Consider the following 22,379-nt stretch of genomic DNA (forward strand, 5'->3'; position numbering starts at 1 on the left):
AATGGCTGGCTGCCTTTGAACTACAAGTCCTCTGTTCCCGGGCTGACCGTCGAGATGGACAACAAAGTGAATCATCCTCCACTCCTCCTCTCCAGACATGAATTATAAAGGCTATCTCTTCTCTGCTCACCCCCACTTTTTTTTACACCTTTTATTTTCCCTAGAGTCTTTTTCTTTTTTGGTCTTTAATGCTTTTGGGTAGGGTGGAGAGTGCTGCTCGCTGCTTGTCTTCGTGCACGGCCTTTCCGTCTGTCAGCCTGTTGGCAGTGTAGGGGCTTTGTGCATTGAACGAAGCGAGGAGACGCCTTTTGGCGGGGTCCCTTGATTACTTTTGAACGCCGAGCCACCCCACAATGCTCTCCTCCTCCTCGGCCTCCTCCGCTCACTATCTACATCTTTAGGGCATCTACAAAGTGCCCTCTGCCTGGCAGGAGTGACAGAAAGTAATAAGAAAACCGCTTAAGAGGCCGGTGCTCAGACGCTTTCATCTTTGTTTATCATGCGTATGTGTGTGTGTGTCTGCATTGATGTCTCAGGTGATGTCTCAACATTGAGGTGTATGGACTTCAGTGACACCGCAGATCATTAATAATGAATTGAAGCTTGGGCTCTCACATGGACGTCCAGTCAACAATGGAGTGTGTCCCAGAAACTCTCTCAAGCACAAACATATTGGCCTAACTGGCCATCAGCTGTAACCTTACCTCAACCTGAGCCCCTTCTCTTCCTTACTCTACACATTTACTCATCTTTTAAGAAAAAAAACAGCAGTGTGATGACTTGTAATCATCAATTAAGCATGCTCTGCAACAAAACAAAGATTATTCCAAGAGAATGAAACTCCCATCGTAGCTCCCGGATTCACGGCTAATGTTTTGATGCAATATACATTCAATCTTTGTCTTTCCACTCCTTTGTTTTCTGCCTCGTGGCTAACATGATGCAAGTATTTCCACACTGATAATCATCTCTGATTTACAACCATGGCTGCAGCGATCCACTTTGATATGTGTACAACCGCTGCCAAACATTTGTCAAAAACCTTTTCATTTTGTTTACTTCAGTTCCATTCTGTTCCACCCTTTTTTTTGTCTGCAGCTGAATTGTGATCATGCAGCAGGGAAGCTTATTTTTGAAGAATAAAAATTGGCCTGCTCGGACAGAGGTGAAGCCCCGCTGTGGGACACGCTGGGCCGGGGTCAGGCTGTGTAGTCAGGGGGAAAAGTGGTGCAGTAGCATAAATTAACACCTGAGCCCTGAGAGGCTGGAATGCACCGAACCCTGCTGCATTGACGGGGAGGAGAGAAAGAAAGGGTAGCATCTGGATGCACGGTGCCCGACCATAAGCACACTGGGACGGTCTTTACGTGAATGTACCTGAGACGCCACATCTCCATCACCTCGTCTCAAAAAGGATGCATTTGAAAATAGTGAACCCGCATCACCCCATCAACCCCGCTGTGTTTGTTTGTTAGTTGTCTCTTTTTATTAGTTTCCTTTATGTGTTTCCCAGATTTTTTCTTTTTTTTTCATTACGCCCATTTTGATGCAACCGACTTGCATGATTCTCTTCTGAGTTGTTTGAATGTGGATAATGTTACTCAGGGGTTCCCTTGTATTGACGCATGCTGTTGGATAGAATTGGTGTTTGGCTAATAGACTATAGGAGTTAACATGGGGTAGGTCCTGTTGTTATCGAGTGTTTCATATTGGTAGGAGTAAAGTGCTGTAGGAAGTAATAGACTTGGTGGTTGTTATCGCTCCCTGGGGCTGCAGGAGGCAATCATCTAACTAAATGAGAGAGAGAGAGAGAGAGGAGGAAGAGAGAGAGAGACATCTCTCTGGAAAGACTATTGACGGCTGACAAATCACTGCTTTTGATGCTTTTCAAAGTGTGCCCTAACATCTTCATTCTTTAATTTATTCACATAGTTCACATAGTTATTAATTAATTATAATTTATTTGCATCATGCCATAGTTTTTACTACAAGTTTGGATTACGATCAGAGCTTGTCGAACCAAACTGAACCCCAGGCCATAATGCATAGTGTGCCCGCCTGGCCTTGTCATTAGGAAGGAATATTTAGCAAGAGCATGCTCAAGAACTAATTACCAAGCTGTCTCACTCATGCGCCCTCCCCACTCCTCCACCCCCAACCCCCACTCACTGAGGAAATGAGGGGCTTCGAGCGAAGCACGCGTGGATGGGTGAGACGGCAGGGCTAAAGAGGGACAAGAGTGAAGTCATCTTGACATGATAAACACAGAGACAGAGCTGAATTTATCAGATGCGACAGGACTGTGTTGTAAATTGCAACAGGCCTCAGCCCATTTACATCAAGTGATTGAAGAAGGTGTCCTTCCCACACACGTACTGCAGTCAATTTGATGTGTGTGTGTGTGTGTGTTGACAGGCCTTATTGACTTGACACTCTCAATGGATGTTTAAAACGGATATAGAACATCACAGACTGCTGTCATGCATTGTATGTACAAGTTCCTACAAAAAGTGATGCACCAAAGATGCACTAAAATTTGTACTTATCTTGTGATGAGACAGTAGTTTCTGCATAATCCACTTGTTTTAGAAGGCTACAGTCATGTGACCAATGCACTGACTAAATGAACAAGGAAGTGTTCCCGAGCAGTTCATGGATGCATGTAGAGAACTGGATACAGCATCTAAGGAAGGACCCTTTTCATTCCCATTAAATTTGCTTAGTGGTGCCCAAGGGAAAATAGCTCTTTTTCCATGGTATGAAATTACACGAAGGATTAACTCTACTTACCCATTATTGGGCCCATACAGCAAGCGCACTAAAGACTTTTGTTGGCCAAGTCAGCTACTTCTGGTTTCTCTGCTACCTTAAATGTGGATGAAATGATTTAGTCTTGCAGCTCTAAACTTAAGAATTGTACTGAATGGATTAAATAAAAAACAATGTGTTGAGTGAAGTTATTACGTAGTGATTGTGACACAAAGAAAACTATCTACTGATCTACAAACATCTCTTACCCGATTTAAGTCTATGGAAAAAATAATTTTGGGGCCCAATGGAACTACATTACAATCTGGAAGTTGAAATTCCGCAGTTTGGCCAAAACGAAAATTGGTTTTAAAGCCCAACTCACTTGCTGGGGGCCTGGAGTGGTCTAATGAAGAGGCACATTGGGGTGGCGGATGTATCACAAAAAACTGGACTTTTACCATGACTTCTACAATCATTCATTACTCTCTGATTTTCATCATTTTATTTTCCCTTCATGGTCAGATAGAGGAATCCATACACTCAAAGCCATTTGTGGAGATAAAGGCCTTCATGCATTCCAAAATTTAAAGCAGCTGTATGATTTACCTGGCACTTCTTTCTTGTTTTATTTGAGACTAAGGTCCTCAGTGAAAGCTTATGAAGTACCATGTTATGAAGTACTCTGTTATAGTGAAGGAAGATAAAACTAATGGCCTAGGTCAATCTTTATGTATTTTTTTTTCCTTGAGTCATCATATAGACCTCTTGTGCCCTAGACCAGTTGGCAAAAACACTTATCCTCAAAAGAACTGCCCTGCAATCACATTTTTGCTAACACAAAGCTGGCCCCAAAAAACCAAAACCACAATCTCAGCTATTTTAACTTTCTACATTAAAGTTATTTAACAAATTTAATGAACAAAATCAAACCCTCCATCACATAACTGACATGAAGGACATAATGGCATTAATGGAATGCTAATTTATAGGATATCATGCGAACCATTGTTTGAGGATAGGTTGGAAATCTAACCACAACAAAGGAGAGAAAACTGCTTGAAGTTATGCAGCATATTTGTGGGCAAATAACAAGATTTTTTTTTATATTTTAATTGTGTTTTGTCTTTTTGCATGTGATTATATAGAATAAAACAGAATAGAACAGAGGCATTTTTTTAGTTAAGAAAATTAGTTCTTTGCAATACTTTATCAAACAGCCCAACAGCGGTCTAAGTCTGGGGGGATAAGTGCTGGATGCGCATTGAACATTCCACAAGAGTAATGTGAATTGATTAAATCCCCAACGATTCCTGAACATTGTGTGTGTGTGTGTGTGTGTGTGTGTGTGTGTGTGTGTGGTGTGTGTGTGTGTGTGTGTGTGTGTGTGTGTGTGTGTGGCGTACGTGTGTGTGTGTGTGTGCGTGTGTGTGTGCGTGTGCGTGTGTTAGGCATCAGTGGTGTGAAGCGTGTACAGATGAGTGAAGTGAGTGTGTGTGTGTGTGTGTGTGGCGTACGTGTGTGTGTGTGTGTGCGTGTGTGTGTGCGTGTGCGTGTGCGTGTGCACGTGTGTGTGTTTGTGTGTGTGTGTGCAGTATCCCTGCAGGTAAACACCCTGATTCATGAGACAGTAGAGTGAGAGAGTTGGCACTTTTCAAAAAAGCGAGTGTCCTTGTGGATGAAGAGGCATGGCTGAATATCGCATAGCCAGATATTATTCCCCGGACCATTTATTTCCCTGTCCGCCTTCCATCTCATCTATTATTCATTACACAATCATTTAACTAAGTGCAGTGATTACTTAAATGTTTAATGCTGCCATAATCAATATTGGCCTGAGCCTTTCAGGTGGACAGAGTTTTTCTAGCATTAAAGTCCCATCACCTATTGAGTCGATCAGGTTAAATTGCACATGGTTACAGTAATCGCCCCCATTAAAAAGGTCCTTTTATCAATGGCAGCGGAGACATGCGGTATGATAATTGTTAATTTCTGCCTTTGCCACTCGGGTTATCAGAGTCAGTGTTCGCACTTTTCTATGAGGACAGAACAGCGGGATAATGGTCTATTCTGAAGTTGGCTGGCTGATATGTCCCCTCTCGACTCTATTAATGACTGCCAAGTCAGTCAAAGAAGAAAGATTCTGTTATAAGGAAAAGAAATGTTGCACTCCCACATAACGACATAATGAACATTGTGGTCGCCTTATGAAAGGGATTTTTCATTTTAACGATGACTGTGTTGAGAAGAGGTCTATCAAAAAGATGTAAAGTGAATTATCTTGATGCATCAGCCCACGTATCACCCGCTCTGTCATCCATTCTCCCTCCAAGAATTTTAGACAATCAAATCAGATAGCGATGGCAAGACACACAGCCAGAGTGTGACATTCACATTCACGCTGTGTTCACACAGATAGGGGTGCCATAAACATGCACTTCCACCTGGATTGTGTGTCAGTGTCAAAGCCTGGCTTATAGCACCTTAATCATATCATCCATATGTAAGCAGTGGTGGTATTGTATTCCCTTTGCATCACTTACACTCCCTGATAATCCGACCTCAATGAAGGAGCCTGGTATGAAATACAGCTTTATATCGTTGTCGCAGGCTTGCTGGTGGCATGGATTTATCTCACAGGATTTATATTTCTCTCCCTGTGCTCTCTGAAGGCTTTGAGACAGCAGCCGTGTGTGTTAGCCGAATGTGATGATACAAGGCAAATGATGTCATGGAGCTTGTTCTGCTGAAGGATAATAATCTGTCGAATTTTGACCTATTGAATGGTGAGTTTTCTAAAATGTAATACAAAGTTATTCAGTTTATACATGAAGCAGCATTTAATTCTGGGAATAAAAGGTAAAATGGAAGTATATGGAGTGGCACATTCATTGTTCCCTGTGTTTTCACAATAGCCTTTAAAATGGATGGCTTTTCAGTCATGGTTAATACAGCTTGTTATGGAGCAGAAAAGGTACACAAAAATAACCACATGCTAAAACCAGAGTTCACAGAATGGTTCTAGGGATGTCAGTGGTTATAACTGCTAAGAGTAATTTTGACTCATTTTTACGCACGTCAGTCTGTAGGTTGAACCTTTGAAACCTGTCCAAATGGGTTGATTTCCTTCAAAAACATGGAAAGAATGAGCAATGAACAAAGAAAAAAAATAAAATAATGAAAAAAAAGGAAGTTTAAAAAGGAAATGACCTGGGCAAAGTAGTAAAAAAATTCTAAAAAAAAAATTATTTGACCTAACTTAAAAAATGTAACTATGATAGCTAGATAACCATTAATTTCACGATTACTGCTTGTAACACAGTCAACATTTCTGCAGAGACATTGTGACCACCCTCAAGTCCCCTCTAGGTCATCCCATGTAGTAAGTGGCTTAATTTTGAGCTGCAAACTGCCTTTGGCATCACTGTTACTTCTGTTAGCAACATTAGCAATGACAGCATGGCTATTAGTGCTAACAGTGGTGGAGCTAGCATAGTTAACAACGCTAAAGGGGGTTAGCGGCTCAATATAAAGCTGCTTGCTCATAACCACCGTGTCTCAAAGTGACTTTGTCCCTTTACTGGGACAATGTTACCAGCAGCAGGCCTTTATTGGGAATGAGCAACGCTGCTAGTTAACTTAGGAGTGGTAACTATATTTTCACTTGCCAATATGGCTAGCCAACTGTCTGCCAGCCAAGCCAACAGAAAACAAAATAAATGGCAAGACATTTACATCACAAAACAGTTTCACCACCTCTATAGCACTTAAAAAGGTGGCGTTAATGCTGTCTGAGTCAATGGACGCCGGACCAAAAGAGAGGCCTCTTGCACTTTAAGTTGTTTTCCTTCAAACTCACCAGACAGATATTAGTTAAGGGGTTTTCAAGCAATCAAAAGTAAAATAGCTAAACTGACCTCCCTAAAATGTGAGAACCTACAATGAACAACAGTTAAAATAAAATTTCTTACAGCAGTAGACAGATTTGGCAAAAAAGCAGATGTTCCCTGTTCTTTTCGTTCATTTAATGTTACGTTAATAAAAGCAGTGATGAATGTTTAATGAGTGGAGAGGAGCCAAAACTAAAAAAGGCATCATACTTGAAACACTTGAAACAAAAAAAAAAAAAAAAAAACTAAAATGTACTGACAGATTTCTCTATAACCTATAACTAAAGAGGAGGGTAAGACATCTTTTCATTGGAGGTTGTTTTATGGCATAATGGAGCTTTTCAGAAATGAACTAGCACCTGTTGGGCATGATCACCCTGACGATCAGTATTTTCAAAAGCAAAAAATGGAAACTCATTTAAAAATCAGCACAACTTTCAATCGCTACAAATACGCCTCTTTCTCTTTGATTAAAGGAAGAGTGTTTTCATTCTTTGCACAAGGACTGCAGATTAATGAAAGTCATGTCCGGTGTCACTACCCTTAAAGAAACGCTCGTAAAGAAGCTCTTTGTCTGTTAAGTCAAATAGCTTGACCACAATTAACATGTCTGAAAGCAACTTCACTTGCATGAATTTTAATGATTGAATCAGACAACAAATCGCACACCAAGCTCACTTGTATGCAATTACGGGCCAGTGTGGGCTGAACAGTAGCAAACATTCAGACTGTGATGTTGAGGAAGGAACAGAGAGAAATAATGGCTGTGTGATGTAGACCCGAGCACCATTAGAAAACAGCATTAATTCCCAGTAGCATCTGCAGGCCCAGCTGTATGTGCAGACCTCTGAGAACTTCAACCCTTTATCAATATGACTACAAAATGTGAGTGTATATGTGTGTGTGTGTGTGAGCGTGTCTAGAGGAGTTTTCAGCGAGCTGGTAATGAATGTCTCTCTGGTGGATCAGCATGTAAACACTGGAGAAGAGTGAACTCTGGCAACAGCCATTCCCATTTGGCTCAATTAGGCCCGAAACTGAGACAATCAATGGTGCTGGCCTTTCTGCCGGCCCGCCTGTTGGCGACGGCGCCGCACTCAGTAAAACAAAATGGGAATAATCAAAGTCCATAATTAGTTGGCCTGAGAGGGTGCAGGAGTACGTTTTCACTCAGCTATAACCAGGCGATAGCGCGGTGACGATGGCGGCGCAGGCACAACATGGAGATGAATGCGCACAGCCTCGAGGAAAAAAGGACAAAACAAAACGCAGTGTGAGCTCTGTGCTATAGAGTTCTCCCACTGCTGCACTGAGAGAGGCCCTGCACTACACACAAGCAATGGCCCAAAACTCTACTTGGCGGCAAATGAAACACCAAGGGAGATGTTGGAATATGATGAAAAAGTAACAGTGACATTTTTTTTTTCTTTTTTTGATCATGAGGATCACTCCGTTGGGCACAGGGACATATAGAACACTCTGGGCAGGAAAAAGAGGCAGAGAGCAAGAAGGAGAGTCAAGATAAAGATGAGATGTAAAAGGGGAAAAAAAAAATGTCACTATATATATATATATATATATATATAGCAAGGTGTCCTTTTAAGTGGTGGTGGTCTGGGGATTTGACAGCTAACTGGGCAGGGAATGTGGAGGGAATGCTGGGAAAATGGCCCAGATTCTCATAGAGCATATCTAAGAGATCTGGAAGAGGGTGTGAGGCTGGTGGGTTGTGACCTGGAGAAGGATCCAGAGCTGGAGAGAAAATATAGCCGTTCTGTATACTGCTCTGCAAATAGTAACAGCTCTATGGACTGTCTTGTTTTCTTATATATATATATATATATATAATCAACAGTAAATCATTTGCTTTATATTAGTATCATGGTGCTGTGTATTTGTTCTGACCTGCTGAGGGATTGTAGATGCAAATTAGCTGTAAACCATAACCTGGTACGGTGCATCAGATGGTTACATTTATGTTTTAAACTGTATATGGTTTATTTTAAAGAATAAATGTATAAATAAATTAATAAAACAAAAGTGAACAGATCTTTATCCATTTCATGGCCCATGTCTGGTAGCTCATTCCTTGTAAAGACCCACAAAAGGTATTTATTTGGAATACTACTATGAGTAACAACAACAACAACAACAACAACAATAATAATAATAACAACAATAATAATAATACAATGATGATGAGTAAATAAATTAATAGTAAAATCAAAATAAATCAAAATAAATTCTTCAGATAATGACATCAGACCACTCCTTTTTGGACATGTGAACTCAAAACTGCCAAATGCATCACTATTATTATTATTTTTTGTTGCTTTGTTGTTGTTTGTTGGTTTTGTTTGTTTAAGTTATTTTGTATTTTGTTGATATTTATATTATTTATTTTATTTTCTAAATTTGTGGCATTATACTTGTTCTTGTTCGTAAATGCTATTTTGCTTTCCCTGTTTTGTTTTCTTCTGTTTGTTTACTTACTACTTTACATGTTTACATGTTCGGAATAAAGATTTTAATCAATCAGTCAATCAAAACCTAGCTCTTCTTCACTGTCATTAATTTGGACATCAGTATTAGTTAATCAGCTGCACTGATTGATTTTCAATATATTGCTGAATGGATGGGAAAGAAAAGAGCAAGACGAAATCAAACCGATGAAGAGTTCAACCCGTCACTAACAAAATGCCAAATGGTCCGCACTAACTTTGACAAACCTGTTTGAGTTCAGCACCAAAAACATGTTAAGTTTGCATGACTGTAATCAGAATCATTTCCATGCTATTCTGACCTAAATTTGGTCCAAACAAATAGTTTCCAAAGTTGTTCCAATCAGTTTTCACCCTGCCATAATCTTTTTTTTCTTTCTTTCTTTTTTTGTCCTCATTCAGGTTGGTGTTAAACTTGGCCACTTCCTATAAATCTCTGTCAGTAAAATGCTTGCTGGGCACATTCAGGCAGACTATGGCACTAGGTAAAACAATGACTATTGGACTGTGTAGCTGCAGAGGGAATGATGAGAGGGGGAAGGTGACGCTGGCACAGGCGGGGGTCACGCTGCCCCTGGTATTCTCACAGAAGGTGGCCGGCCTAATGATGAGGAAGATTGTCTCTGTGTAAATGGCTGCCAAGATGAAGTTGGATAGGGGTGAGGTGTGTGTGTGTGTGTGTGTGTGCGTCAGGGGGTTGTTAGATGCCTTGGTATCTGGCCCCGGATCAGAGAGATAGATTGGCAGACAATATCCGTCCAATCCATGCACTCCCACACATCCCTCTAACCCTAACCCACACAACGGGCAAGCAATTATGTGCACACATAAACACACACATACACACACACACACACACACACACACACACATATGCCATAAGGAGATTTTGTTTACAACTGACAGGTAATTGGAATGCACTGTAAAATGAACATATGGATGCATTTATATGTTTGCTCTCCATACTACAGTTGAATTCATGTGTAAGATGTTTAGATAATTTAAAGTAAATGAGTGAACGAAGTTGTTGGATCTTGTGCTGCTCCATTAGACCATTATTTCTTGCATTTCAGTGTGGGAACGTGAGAGGTGAGGAAAAACAGGGTCCAGCAACCCTGAAAGATTCATGAATTTCTTAGCATCACCTCAAGGGTAGTTGCTGACAGATAAGTCTCACAAAATTTGTAAATTGAGATCAAACTCTGAGGCAATGTGTTGTGTAGACATAAATTATGTCGAGAGGTTGAGGTGATGTATTGAAAACCCTTTGACAATGTTTAGTAGCTAAAACAGCTGTGGTTGTATCGTATTTAAATTAAATAAAATGTTACAGTCTACAGCTACAGCCACATTTGTTGTTTCTGCTGTGGTGGGATTGCTACAATGGTTGTAACCGCATTTGTGCATAACTACTGATGCCTGGGATATACATTATGATATGTCTTGTTATTGCATGTGAATAAAATATGTGTAATGTGCATGATTAATATGCAGAGGGTTAACTATTTGTGATATAATCAATATTAGAGACCATTTGGAGATGCTTAACTCTTTCAAACTCAAGCAAATTGGCTTGATTTTCTTTCAAAAGCATGAGAGGAAGAAGGCAATGAACAACTTAACAAAAAAAATGTCAAAAAATGTATCAATAAGTTTGCAAAAAGTTCCAAGAAAATAACCTTACAATAATCAACAAAAAAATGTAAAAACAACAACAAACATGAAAATGACCTCAAGAAAGTGCTACAATTTTTTTTTTTTTCAAAAATAATATAAATGTTTGTTTTGTAGAATAATTAAGTAAATGCTGATTACTGTTATAAATGAAAATTTGGGGAATTAATTTTTTAGTTTTTATAATCACCACTATATAATTTCTTATTACCTTATTATTTTTTTCCCCAATTTCAGGGACATTTCTTTTCAACTTGCTTATTGCCTTTTTTTAAAACTTAAAAACATAAAGCATACCAATTTTTCTAAGGTTTCAGAGGTTTAGACACTTGTGAAAGCAAGCACACAGAGCAATAGAGAACTGATGACAGTCCAGGTGTTAAAGGGTTAACAGCTTCTGCAAACTAGCAGAAGTTGAGCTGGTTACCCACACCTCTAAGCAAACGTGCTGGAACTAACGGCCCACTGAGGTTGCATCTTGATGCATTCAAGCTCCATTCAGTAAAAAGGGTGTTAGGCAAAGGTAAATTATAATGCTCCCATGATGTTTTCAAATGTAATCTTATAAAATGAAATATTTTGTCCAAAACCTGAATAAATACAGCAATATTAAACAGATATTAGAGAGGATATTATGAAACATATAGTATGACGCTGCTCCCAGTGTCTTGGAGGCTTTCATGGCCAGCCTCATCAGGCAGCTGGCTGACATGGGAGGGTTGTTACCTTGATTACACTCACCTGGGCCTTCCCAGGCTATAAAAGCTGGCCCAGGTGGCAGCTTGCTCTCTCCTCTCCTTTGGCAGACATCCACACAGCATTGTTGGTTTTGGTTTTGCACTTTCATCACCTCCACAGTGCATCTGACACACATCCATGCATGGCTTTCACAACTGACTTTGCTGAATGGCAAAAATAAATCTGCAATATAATTTCAAATATATAAGTATCATAATTATACATTTATTTTTCATCTTCCCCTGGCTTTTTTAAGAAAATTATTTTCTAAATCTACCCATTTCTTGCAGTTTGCAGAGCATTTCTTGCCATGTTGCTCATTGCCTTTTGTCAATGTTTTTGAAAGAAATAAAACTAATTTGCTTAAGGTTAAAAAGTTTAAATACCTGCTAAAGGAGTCTGAAAGCAGCACAAAAAAGTGATGTCTATTCAAGTTTTACAGGGTTAAAGGTTGTTTCATTAATGTGCATCATTGAATTTGTGGCTCACCCAGGGCACCAAAAGTGCTAAAAGTGCCATTGCTTAGACTGCACCCATCTTCAAAGTCAGCCTTCATTATGATCGAGACTACACACCTGTAAAATTTCATGAAGGCATCTCTCATAGTTGCAACGCTATCAAGGTGACAAAAAATCTATCCACACAGACATAGAAACAGCTGGAAAAGTAATTAAAACAGCTTCTGTGGTAAGTCCTGCCACTATAGTCCTCAGGACCACATTTTGCCATGATGACACACACACACAGACTCACAAGGTGAAAACAATACCAGCTGTTGCCATGTTGTCGCAGTGGGTAACAACAATATTTCATACAGTGGCCTATGTGTGCTCTGCACGTATATGGGCACAATGAAAGGAGAGAGTTTATGACCCGAGCCCGATCCATTATTGCTCACCACTTTATTTAGGGAGCACGCGTGCCCAACTCTTGCTCTTACTCACACAAACACATTGAAAACAGGCTCATGACCTCCTTTATGTAAATGACCACGTAAAACAGAGTGCCTACGTGTGACAACTCTGTGCCCCATTGCTGATCATTGTCTGGCGCTGGCACCGCATTAGGCTGTACTTGGGCACAGCATTGTTTGGAGCTAAATGCGAACGTCAGCACTCTAACATGCATGCATTATGTTTATATTTACGAGACACTAAACACCAAAATGGTGCATATTCAGTTTAGTGGAACTGGTCACCTGGCGCATATGCCGGAGAAGGTTTCTAGCTTCCGGTTTCTCCCTGATTTCTCTGGATAATGACTTCAGATGCAGCTCAAATATTATTCAGTTAAAAAAAAGGTATAAAGAAAAAATAATGAGAAATGACAAACTTTCTGAGTGAGAGCTGGTCTTTTGTTTCTGTATCTGCAGTAGCTTCAGTTATGAGTAAGAAAGAGGCAGATATCATAAATTCTTCTCCTTCCTGCTCCTGTTTGTTCATGGAATGTTAAAAAGTATTATGAGAAAAAGTGTGTCAGAGGTCTTTGTTATTGTTTTGGAAATTGCACACAGATGAGCCAATAAACTAAGTGAATGAATGAATGAATGAATGAATGAATGAATGAAATATACAAAGAAGTGTTTCTCCCTCTGGCCCCACCCATGGGGTCCTGCTCGGCCCATAGACTTTACATTGTAATGACGTAACAGGATTTTAAATTGCTTTTCTCTACACAAGAAAAGTTTGACAAACATAAAACCTCTATGGATTACAAATTTATAAAATAAGGTGTCATAGACCTTGTTTGCGGTTTCATGTGTTGTCTCAATTGTTTCACAGATTTCTCTTTTACGATTGTGGTATTTGGAGAACATGCTTTTTGGACTACGCAGGATTTTTTTTTTCTTTTTCAACACTGTGAGTGGCCACTGGGATTTCTTTTTTTTTGGTTCAATACTGAAAACCACATCCAGCATAACTTGACTGGAAAATGATGAGCTGAAGAAAAGGACAGTCTCAAAAGTGCATGCATAATTTCCATAAGAGCTTTTCAGGTTTCAGGTTTTGTCAGTAGCTTAGCATAGACACTTCTGACCCATCATTACAGTTGCACATGCCGTGATGGTAGCTTTGCTTTAGCCCGATGAAATGATCCATTTATAGCCAGAGTTCGATAAAACAACCAAACATATAATAATAATAATATCGAGTTAAATGTCAATACAGAGCAATTGTTATTTCTTGAGGGTCTTGTTATTGTACTCACAATATGCTTCATTATTAAAAGGGTCCTGTTTGACCTGAAATTGTGACAACTAGGCTGAGGTGTTGTTTTCATTCGTAACAGATTTTTCAATTACTTGTGTGTTCTGCAGTTTAAAACACAGCTTCTGGCTTCAGATCTCCTGGGATTTGCAGCACAGCCTGGACTTTCACTGAGAATCATTTAAGTATTAATACTATCCCACAGCTGGTCAGTTATTTATAATTTCAATTTTGATGCTTAAATGTTGAAAACAAACAAACAAAAGCCTCAAATTAACACGTTTTGTTTTTCATTATGTTTTCCTTGTGATTTCCTTTTTTTTGTTAGATTTTTAGCATTTTTTTAAATTATTGCAAAACATTATTGTTGTTTTGTCATCCTGACTGTGTTCTTTTTTTTGTTTTTGTCTGAGCTATATTTATTAATACAATTGTTTTTTCTGGCCAATTTTGAGGTCATTCACTTAAAATCAAAATGGAAGTCATTCCTCCAACAGTTAAGCAGTCAATCCCCTTTATTGCATGTGTGAGCTATGTGTAAAACTTTGCAGGCTCACAAATAGAGAGAAAAAAAAATAGTCAGCAATCAATCATTTTGCATTATCTTTATTACAGATCATCTAGTCATGTCAGGAGTCATATGTTGTTGAGTGAGAAAAAAACATTGAGAGCGGTATTTTGTTGCATTTAGCATCAGCACTGTAATTAGCAGCCGTAGAGCGCGTTGATCCTGGCGATGTCCCAGTAGGACATGCCCTGCCTCTGGCCGATCTGGACATTGGGGTCAGGGATTGGGGTGATGGAGTCTTTCCCGTACTGGATGGAGAAGGCTGTTCTTCCGTAGTGCATGATGGAGGAGTAGTCGTAGGGAGTGTTGAGGTTGTTGGTGCTCTGCTTGTAGAAGTTGTAGGCCATCTGCGGGTCGATGTTCTCCCAGTTGATCCTGACGTAGTAGTCGCGGTCGCTCCTGGTCTGTTCGTGCTGGAAGCCCAGAGCATGGTTGATCTCGTGCTGGATGATGCCGTGGTAGAGGCAGCCCTGCCTGCCTGTTGAGAGAGAGCACCTGTCTGCCTCCCGCTCTGCCCAGGGCCGAGAAACATCCGGCTCTGTTCTCGATGCTGATGTAGTCGTACTCACTCTGACGGGGGACGAAGCGGAGGCAGGTGCGGCTGTGGAAGGACTTCATGGCGTTGTCGATGAGCTGCCTCTCCCAGCTGGTGAAGTCACTGCTCACGGTGAAGGGGATCATCACCAAGCCGCTGGAGGCTTTCCTCCACAGGCAGTTCTGGGACCAGCACATCAAGGCGTTTCTGGTTGTGGGAGCCAGCAGGTCTCCTTCCTTCCAGCAGGAGAGCTCATCTGTGCCGTTGTTGGTGGTCAGAATCCTGGTGGTGATGTCCACGGTGTCTTCGCCTGCCTCCTCCTGGAGAGGAAGTGCCTGAGAGAGGCCGAGCAGCAGCAGCAGCAGGCTGGCAGAGAGAGTCATCTTCAGGGTCGCTCTGGAGGTTGTGGAGCTTCTGTGGAGAGACTCCTTCAAGTTTAATGTCTGACTCAGTTCAGTCCAGGGTCTTTATACTCTCCTCTGCAGGTGTGTCTGCAGGAGGATTATGGGTTGGGGTCCACACTGCTAGGCCTGAACAAACTTCTGAAGGGAGGACTCCACAGACAAAGATACTTTTTAAACATGGTTTGTTATCTCTGGGCATTTGATGGATAAACGCAGCTTTTCTAGGGGGGGTTTGGTTAGATTTGTTAAGCTTAACACTCATCATAGTCTTCAACAAATAAGAACTCACATTAGAATCTCTTTGTTAAACCTTAACTTAAGCAGAGTAATGCACAGCATGTGTTCTTTGAAACTACCTTTTGAGTTGTGCCATACAATGACATTTCTTGTATGTAAAATTTAGGGACGTAAACGAATACAAATATATAATTCATTAATATTCCTTGTACCTTGTGCATTCAGGTGATAATTCTTTGTAGGTTCATCACCATGAACAAACCCTTTTCACATTGTTTCACATTTTTAATTAATACATTTTTAATGTAAAAATATTGGCTTGTTCTTCTTTACCCAAGTGTATTGCTGCACAACATACTTAATGCACAAACATAGTTAAGTACACATTTTAAATGTATGCCCTGGGTTTACTGCCTGTTTGTGCCTTCTAATGCACCCCACCTAAAATAGAAAACAAACATGTGCCACCCCAAATGAAAAGACAGACATCCTTGCACACATGCGTCTACTATACTGCATTACAAAGGTGCTGAAAGGAGAGGACTGCTGAAATCAGAGTAGACTAGCCTTGCATCCCAAGCATGGATCTGTGGGGATAATAGACCCACTGAATGCAGAGCAGCTAGCAATAAGGTGCTGTGCTGCATGAATAGAAATGGAGTGTGCTTCATGGCCCAATCATAGAGAGGCCTCTGTGTGCGCGGCTGTCATTTCAGTGGGAATTGAAAAACTGATAATATGAGATAATGCTGAAACACAGAAGTACTCTCTGCCAGCTCTAGATGCTGTTAAGCTGTGAAATAATACAAACAACACAATGTAAAAAAACCACGCTGATGTGTGAATTTGCCTTGACCTCGACTCCACTACATGGGAGATGGTGCTCTCTTTATGAGGGGACCAGACAGATAAAGGATGTTGTTTTTCATGCCGTCACGTTTCCTTGTCTCCCCATTGGCATGAATAATAAAGGCCATTCACCTTGTTTATCTTTCAATTCAATATTTACTCCTTGTCAGATGCATTTGGGGGCTTTTCATCATCACTGTTCTCCAAGCGCAACGTTTTTCCTCTGTGGCATTCATCCTCACTGTTAATGTTTGATGAACACCACAATAAAGGTTTTCGGAGGGGGGGGGGGGGGGGGTTCTACCTGTGCCACACTTGTTTTTTTTCTTTACTCTCTATTGATGTTTATAGCATCTTCACGAACGTCACGCTTCCTCCTCAGGGATTCCTCCTCTTTCCGGGACTCCCTTTTCTTTCCCTTAAGGTAATTTGGACTAGATTGAATTAGGCAAGGAAAAGTAGGTCATTGGCTCTGATCAGTCTATTGCATTGTTAGTGTGAAGGTTGAACCTGACGCTGGTGCCACCAGCAGCCTCAGCCGGCCAGACAGTTACTCTCCTCCCTCTCTGCCTGTTTTTTCCTGCTCTTTACTTAGTGTAAAATGTTTTCTTCAACATGTATTTTACACACATGCACACAGACACTGGCAGACAAATATTGTTACCATGTTTACCAATGTTCTTCCCGAAGGCAGTTTTCACTTTTTTTCCTATCTCATGCGCCTTTAATTGTTCTGCTTTCCTCTGTTTGTATTCTGTATTCATATAATCTTGATTATGCTGTCAAGTTAAATTAGTCTCTCTCTCTCTCTCTCTCTATATATATATATATATATATATATATATATATATAGAGAGAGAGAGAGAGATAGATAAATATAAATAGATACATAGGTAGAAAATATAATATATATGTAATACGTACTTTAAATCGTTACTGTATGTTTGTGACATTTTTAGACATTTATGCCTTTAAGCTTTATTGTTTTGTAACACAGTAGAATCACAGTAGTCTTAATTAATGGAGAAAAAAGCCTCTGTAAAGGGTTAGTTCTGTATTTTTCAACCTAGCTGTATTTTTTTTTATTTTTTATTTTGTCTAAGTGAATGATTGGAACAACTTTTTTTTTTTTTTTTTAAATAGATCTAGTATTGAGCAAGACCTCTGCAAATACAGAAAAAAAGGCTGCATTGTGACCACCAGGGGCATGTTCTCACTGTGAATTTACATCCACTAAAAGTGTTTGGTTTTGCCTCTGACATCTTCAGATTTTTATGCGAAGAATCTCACAACATGTGAAACATCCCTGCAGAGATAGACCTTTTTGTTTAGCTTGGAGCAGCCCGGTAATCACTTTTGCCAAATCTACCAGACTCCATTTAAATAAGCAATATTTTCAAAGTTGACAGAAACAATGTAAAACAAAACAAAATTAAAAACAACCAAAAAAAAAAAAAACAATCTTTCCACCATTCCAACAATCTCCAACTCTGATGTAGTTGAAATAAACCCTTAAGTCAGCCAGTTAGATGTAAACATATGCTGACTCCACACTCTAAAAACACTTTTAATTTAAATGGAGCTTGGTGGAAATGGCAATGGCAATTTTGGGTCTTTTCTGGTTAAAAAAGATATTGCTTTTTAACAAATAGGTTGACCTCTGCAAGGATCATTTCCATACATTTTCTGTCTCTTAAAAAGAACCTGTCAGTGGTGAAAACAAGCCTTTTTAGTGGATGAACATTGACGGGGTGAACATGCCCCAAGTGGTTACTTTACAGCCTGTTTTGCTGCTGATGATGGCAGCACTAATCCTCAAAACTGGACTGACTTGTTTCCGTTAGTCATTTAGATACAAAAACATGGAAAACTAGGGTCCAGGTTGAAAAATACCAAACTTACCCTTTAATGTAAAACAGGCAGGAAGGCTATTCAAATGTATCTTTAATGCAAAAACAAAAACAAAACAAAACCACCCATTTGCTGTAAAATTATGATTTAACCAGTTCTTTCATCGCGTAAGTTGAATGGCAATTGCATGCTTCAGTAAATGGTGTTACAAGTGAATTCAGCTTAAATACCTGTGTCTGGAAGGTCAATTTCCTGAGAAAATCTACATCATGAAGACACTGAACATTCCAAACAAGTCTGCGCCATTGTACTTGGAAAAGTACCAATCAGGAGGAAGACATGAAAATGTCCAAGGCAATGAATAGAGAGCAGTAAGGTCACCCATAAAATAATCAAGGAAAAAATGGCACAGTTGTAAATCTGCCCAGAGAAGGCTATTAGAGTGAGAATTGAACTAGTGAAGAGGACTGCCAATGGGCCTGTGACATCCCTGAAGGAGCGACAGAATTAGCCACATACAAAAACTATTGTTACAGTGATTCACCAGACACAGTTATATGGCTGTTGAAAACAAACCAAGCTATTAGTTTTGAGATATGTTGTCAATGAGTGAAACTGGTGACTAAATTGGCACAAGAAGAACACCAAAATCATTAAAATGTATCCTGATGAGGACCTTGAATGTCTGTACTGTCTCTTGAGAAAATCCTCACAACAGGTGCTACACTGTTTCCGTCGATGGCTGTGTCTAAAATCACTCCCTCACCATAATGAACTTCTCACTCTACAGTAAGTCATAAATTGAGATCTCATGAGTCATAGTTGTTTAGCATCTCTGACTGAGTTTGGTGCCATTATGGGAATGTTTCAAGGCGACATATAGGAGCTGTGAAATGAACAAGCAACAGTAGATGTTTCAGTCCTCAGCTGCTGCTAATGACTTTCATGCACTGAGCCAGTTTCCTCACAGTAGCTGTTGGTGTGAACACAGAGCAGACAGCCTTGGTGAAAAGTGGTACAATGGGACCATGGGTAAAGTGGGACAGTTAAGCCTTATCATTTTTACCTGTATGTGTTCATACTTTAATCAATAAAAATACCTAAAATATAGTTTCTGTGGCTATGACATCACTTCCCTGAGTGTGGCACACTATAGTTAATGCTGCATCCATATGATGTCAGAGGGTAGTAGTTTGCGAGTTTGGAGGCCGTTCTTCCGACTTTGTTGTGTTCATGTGCTTTTAGGTCGTAAAGTGGGAACAACGTGGAAGCTACAAAGAAGATGAGTTGGATTTTTTCCTGCCTGAATAAATTCAACCCAGTACCACATATTGTTGGTGGGCGTGGGAGGTAGAGGGTAAATCTGCTGCACCTGCACACCTCCTTAAAAAATAAATGATTTTTATTGTTATTGATTGTAATATTAAATATTATGTATTTGATTTATTAGGCCTGCACTTAAATATCAACAGAATGCATTTGGAGTGTCCAAGTTTGCCAATAAAGGTGTCTCACTTTGGCTGTAGCACTTAGTAAAATGTGTTTTTTTTTCGGTCAATGTGGGTTTGAGGAAGAGTCATCCATACTGTCTTTAACTCCTTGAAACCTGAGCAAATTGGCTTGATTTCTTTCAAAGACATGGGATGAGAGCAATGAGCAACAAGAAAAGAAATCAATGAAATGATCAAAGGTACAGGAAAATTACCTGAAAACTGGTTACATAAATAAATGGAGTAAATGACCTAAAAAGGGTGATTAATTCATAACATAATTTCAGATATGTAATCATGATATACAGCTATTAATATATTTTTTTTCTTTTTCCCCTAGCTTTAAAAGTAATTCTCTAAATCACTTAGCATCTTGCAGTTATTGAAACATTTCTTACCAAACTGCTCACTACCTTTTCCCCCATGTTTTTGAAATAAATAAAGCCAATTTTCTCATGTTTCAGAGATTGAAATGCTTGTGAAAGGCATCTGAATGCAGAACAAGAAAACTATCTTTTTTTTTCTTCTCTATTGTATAGTAGAGCTCTTAAGATATTAAGAATAGTATGAGGGACCAAGACATTTGGGTCATAATTAAAAACTACACAGAAGGTAATCATCAGAAAGTGTCCCACTTTACCAGTATTTACCCCTTGTTGATATATTTTACCCTTTGAACATCAGATAAAATATGGTGGACTATTTAGAACATATGAGTGATTGTGTTATTGCAGTGTAAATTGTTGTACAATATCATAATTTCTCTGAACCTGATAGCTGAATCAAACTACTGCTAAATGGTTATTGTTATTTCTGACCATCGACCCTTTGCACACATAAGACCATGTCTCCTTTCATCCTCAGCCCAGTCATGATGGATAGGGCGGGTGTGGGGGCTTGGAGCAGCCACTCCAGAGACATGGTGCACACAATTAGCCAGCTGCAGAGGGACCGTATGGCTGTCATGTCTCCTGTTGTTCCGAGGTGAAGACGAGGCTCTTTCTGAAGGCAGAGTGCCTAGTAAACAGAGGTAACCCCCCAGCACACACGCACACACAAATCTTCATCTATACACACATATATTCTCCCTTTGAGGAGCCCCGCTCTGTTTAGCACGTTCAAAGCCAAGACTGCAGCCCTTAAAGCTAAACAGTCATTGACCAGCCGCTTTACTGTCCTGATGTCGCACCCGTGTCACATTTACAGTGTGGTGGCACTGGTTTGGAATGGCCTACCAGCTAATTGGCTCAGATAGCTTTATTTCATTTGGCCCATGGCAGCGCAATCTCTCCTTGCTTCTCTCCTCCTTGTAAAAATAACTGCAGACACTATTATAAATATAGGTATATACTAATGGGTATTGTATATTACAGCTAAACCATACAACAACTCTAGAACATATTATACCATCCTGACTGTATGAAATAGCTCCCTATTTGATATGTAGTGCTCTCTATCTGCTTTGCACTGTTTTATTGAGTATCTGGTAAGTACAAGATAAATGGATCATATGATACCATTTAAAATTCACTCAGTAGACTGAAACGTACAATTTCCATAGTATGTACTTTTCACCATAAATCTCATGAAAAGTTTATTACATTGAATTTCTGACTGACTGTTCAATAGAGTAATCTGATGAGTGTTGATTATGTTGAGTGGGAAGTGAATGCATGTAGAAAAAGAGGATGTTTTGTGCTCAAATCTAAAAACATGCAGAGGCACTTAACATCAGCGTGACTGTTCTACTACTTTAATTTGACCGTTTTAGAACATAATCAAAATCATTCGAAACAAAAAAGTATAGAGTTTGACTGATGATAACACGTGTTCAAAAGCTAACATAGCTACATTAAGAACTATAACATGTAGCTATGGGTTATTTTCGTTTTCTTTTTGTATGTAATGTTTAGTATCTTGCAATGCCATGAATGATGGCCTGAAAGTATAATGATCCTGGGTTTTGTCTGTTATCTTGAGGGCTTTGTTTGGGGGTTTTCTGTTTGTTTTTGCTTGTTTTATGCTATTTATTCATGTTTTGTTTCCTATTTTATTTTGTATAGTTACTCCTTATGTCTGTTTTTACTTTCTGTCTTTGTGTTATTTCCCACCTTAGTGTTTCACCTGTCTCTCACTAGTCCCTCAGTCCTCTCACCTGTTCTCACTTTCCCTGTGTCCTTAGTTCTTCCTGCGTTTCTCTGTTTCCTGCCTATTTTATGTCATACCTGTGTGTCTGTACTCCTCAGTATCTCCCAGCCCATCAGCTCCCTGCCTGTTCTTCTGCCTCATCACCTGATTGCCCTCAACTAAACTTCTCCTCCCTTTTTCTCCACCTGCACGTCATCCCCTCAACTAGTTTGTATTAAAGTCCTGCTTTCAGTACAATCTTAGTTGGATCCTTGTTTTGGTTGTGTGATGTTCACTGTTCTGACCTGATATAAAAAAAAAATATAGTTTAGTTGTCAGCAGTAACAGAAACCGGGCTGCTATAGCTGATATTTCAGAAACACGCAAATATTCATAGTAGAACCCACCTTTTTTTTTTGTCTGCAATAAAAGAACTAGGAAAGATAGGCGTCCTTAGATAGCTGTTTTTAGAGACTTTCTCTGTCCTATTTTGGAGTAGGTAGTCTCTCAAGCAAGCATGAGTGACATCAGTGTATGATGATTAATCCAAATACTACTGT

At 39.7% G+C, this 22,379-nt stretch overlaps 1 pseudogene; it reads right to left on the reverse strand.

Moving 5' to 3' along the window:
- Positions 1–14,463: 14,463 nt before the first annotated feature.
- Positions 14,464–15,244, reverse strand: LOC121943027 (annotated as a pseudogene).
- Between the last annotated feature and the right edge of the window lie 7,135 nt (positions 15,245–22,379).

Source organism: Plectropomus leopardus, chromosome 1 (genome assembly GCF_008729295.1).
Source record: "Plectropomus leopardus isolate mb chromosome 1, YSFRI_Pleo_2.0, whole genome shotgun sequence".
Taxonomy (NCBI): domain Eukaryota; kingdom Metazoa; phylum Chordata; class Actinopteri; order Perciformes; family Serranidae; genus Plectropomus; species Plectropomus leopardus.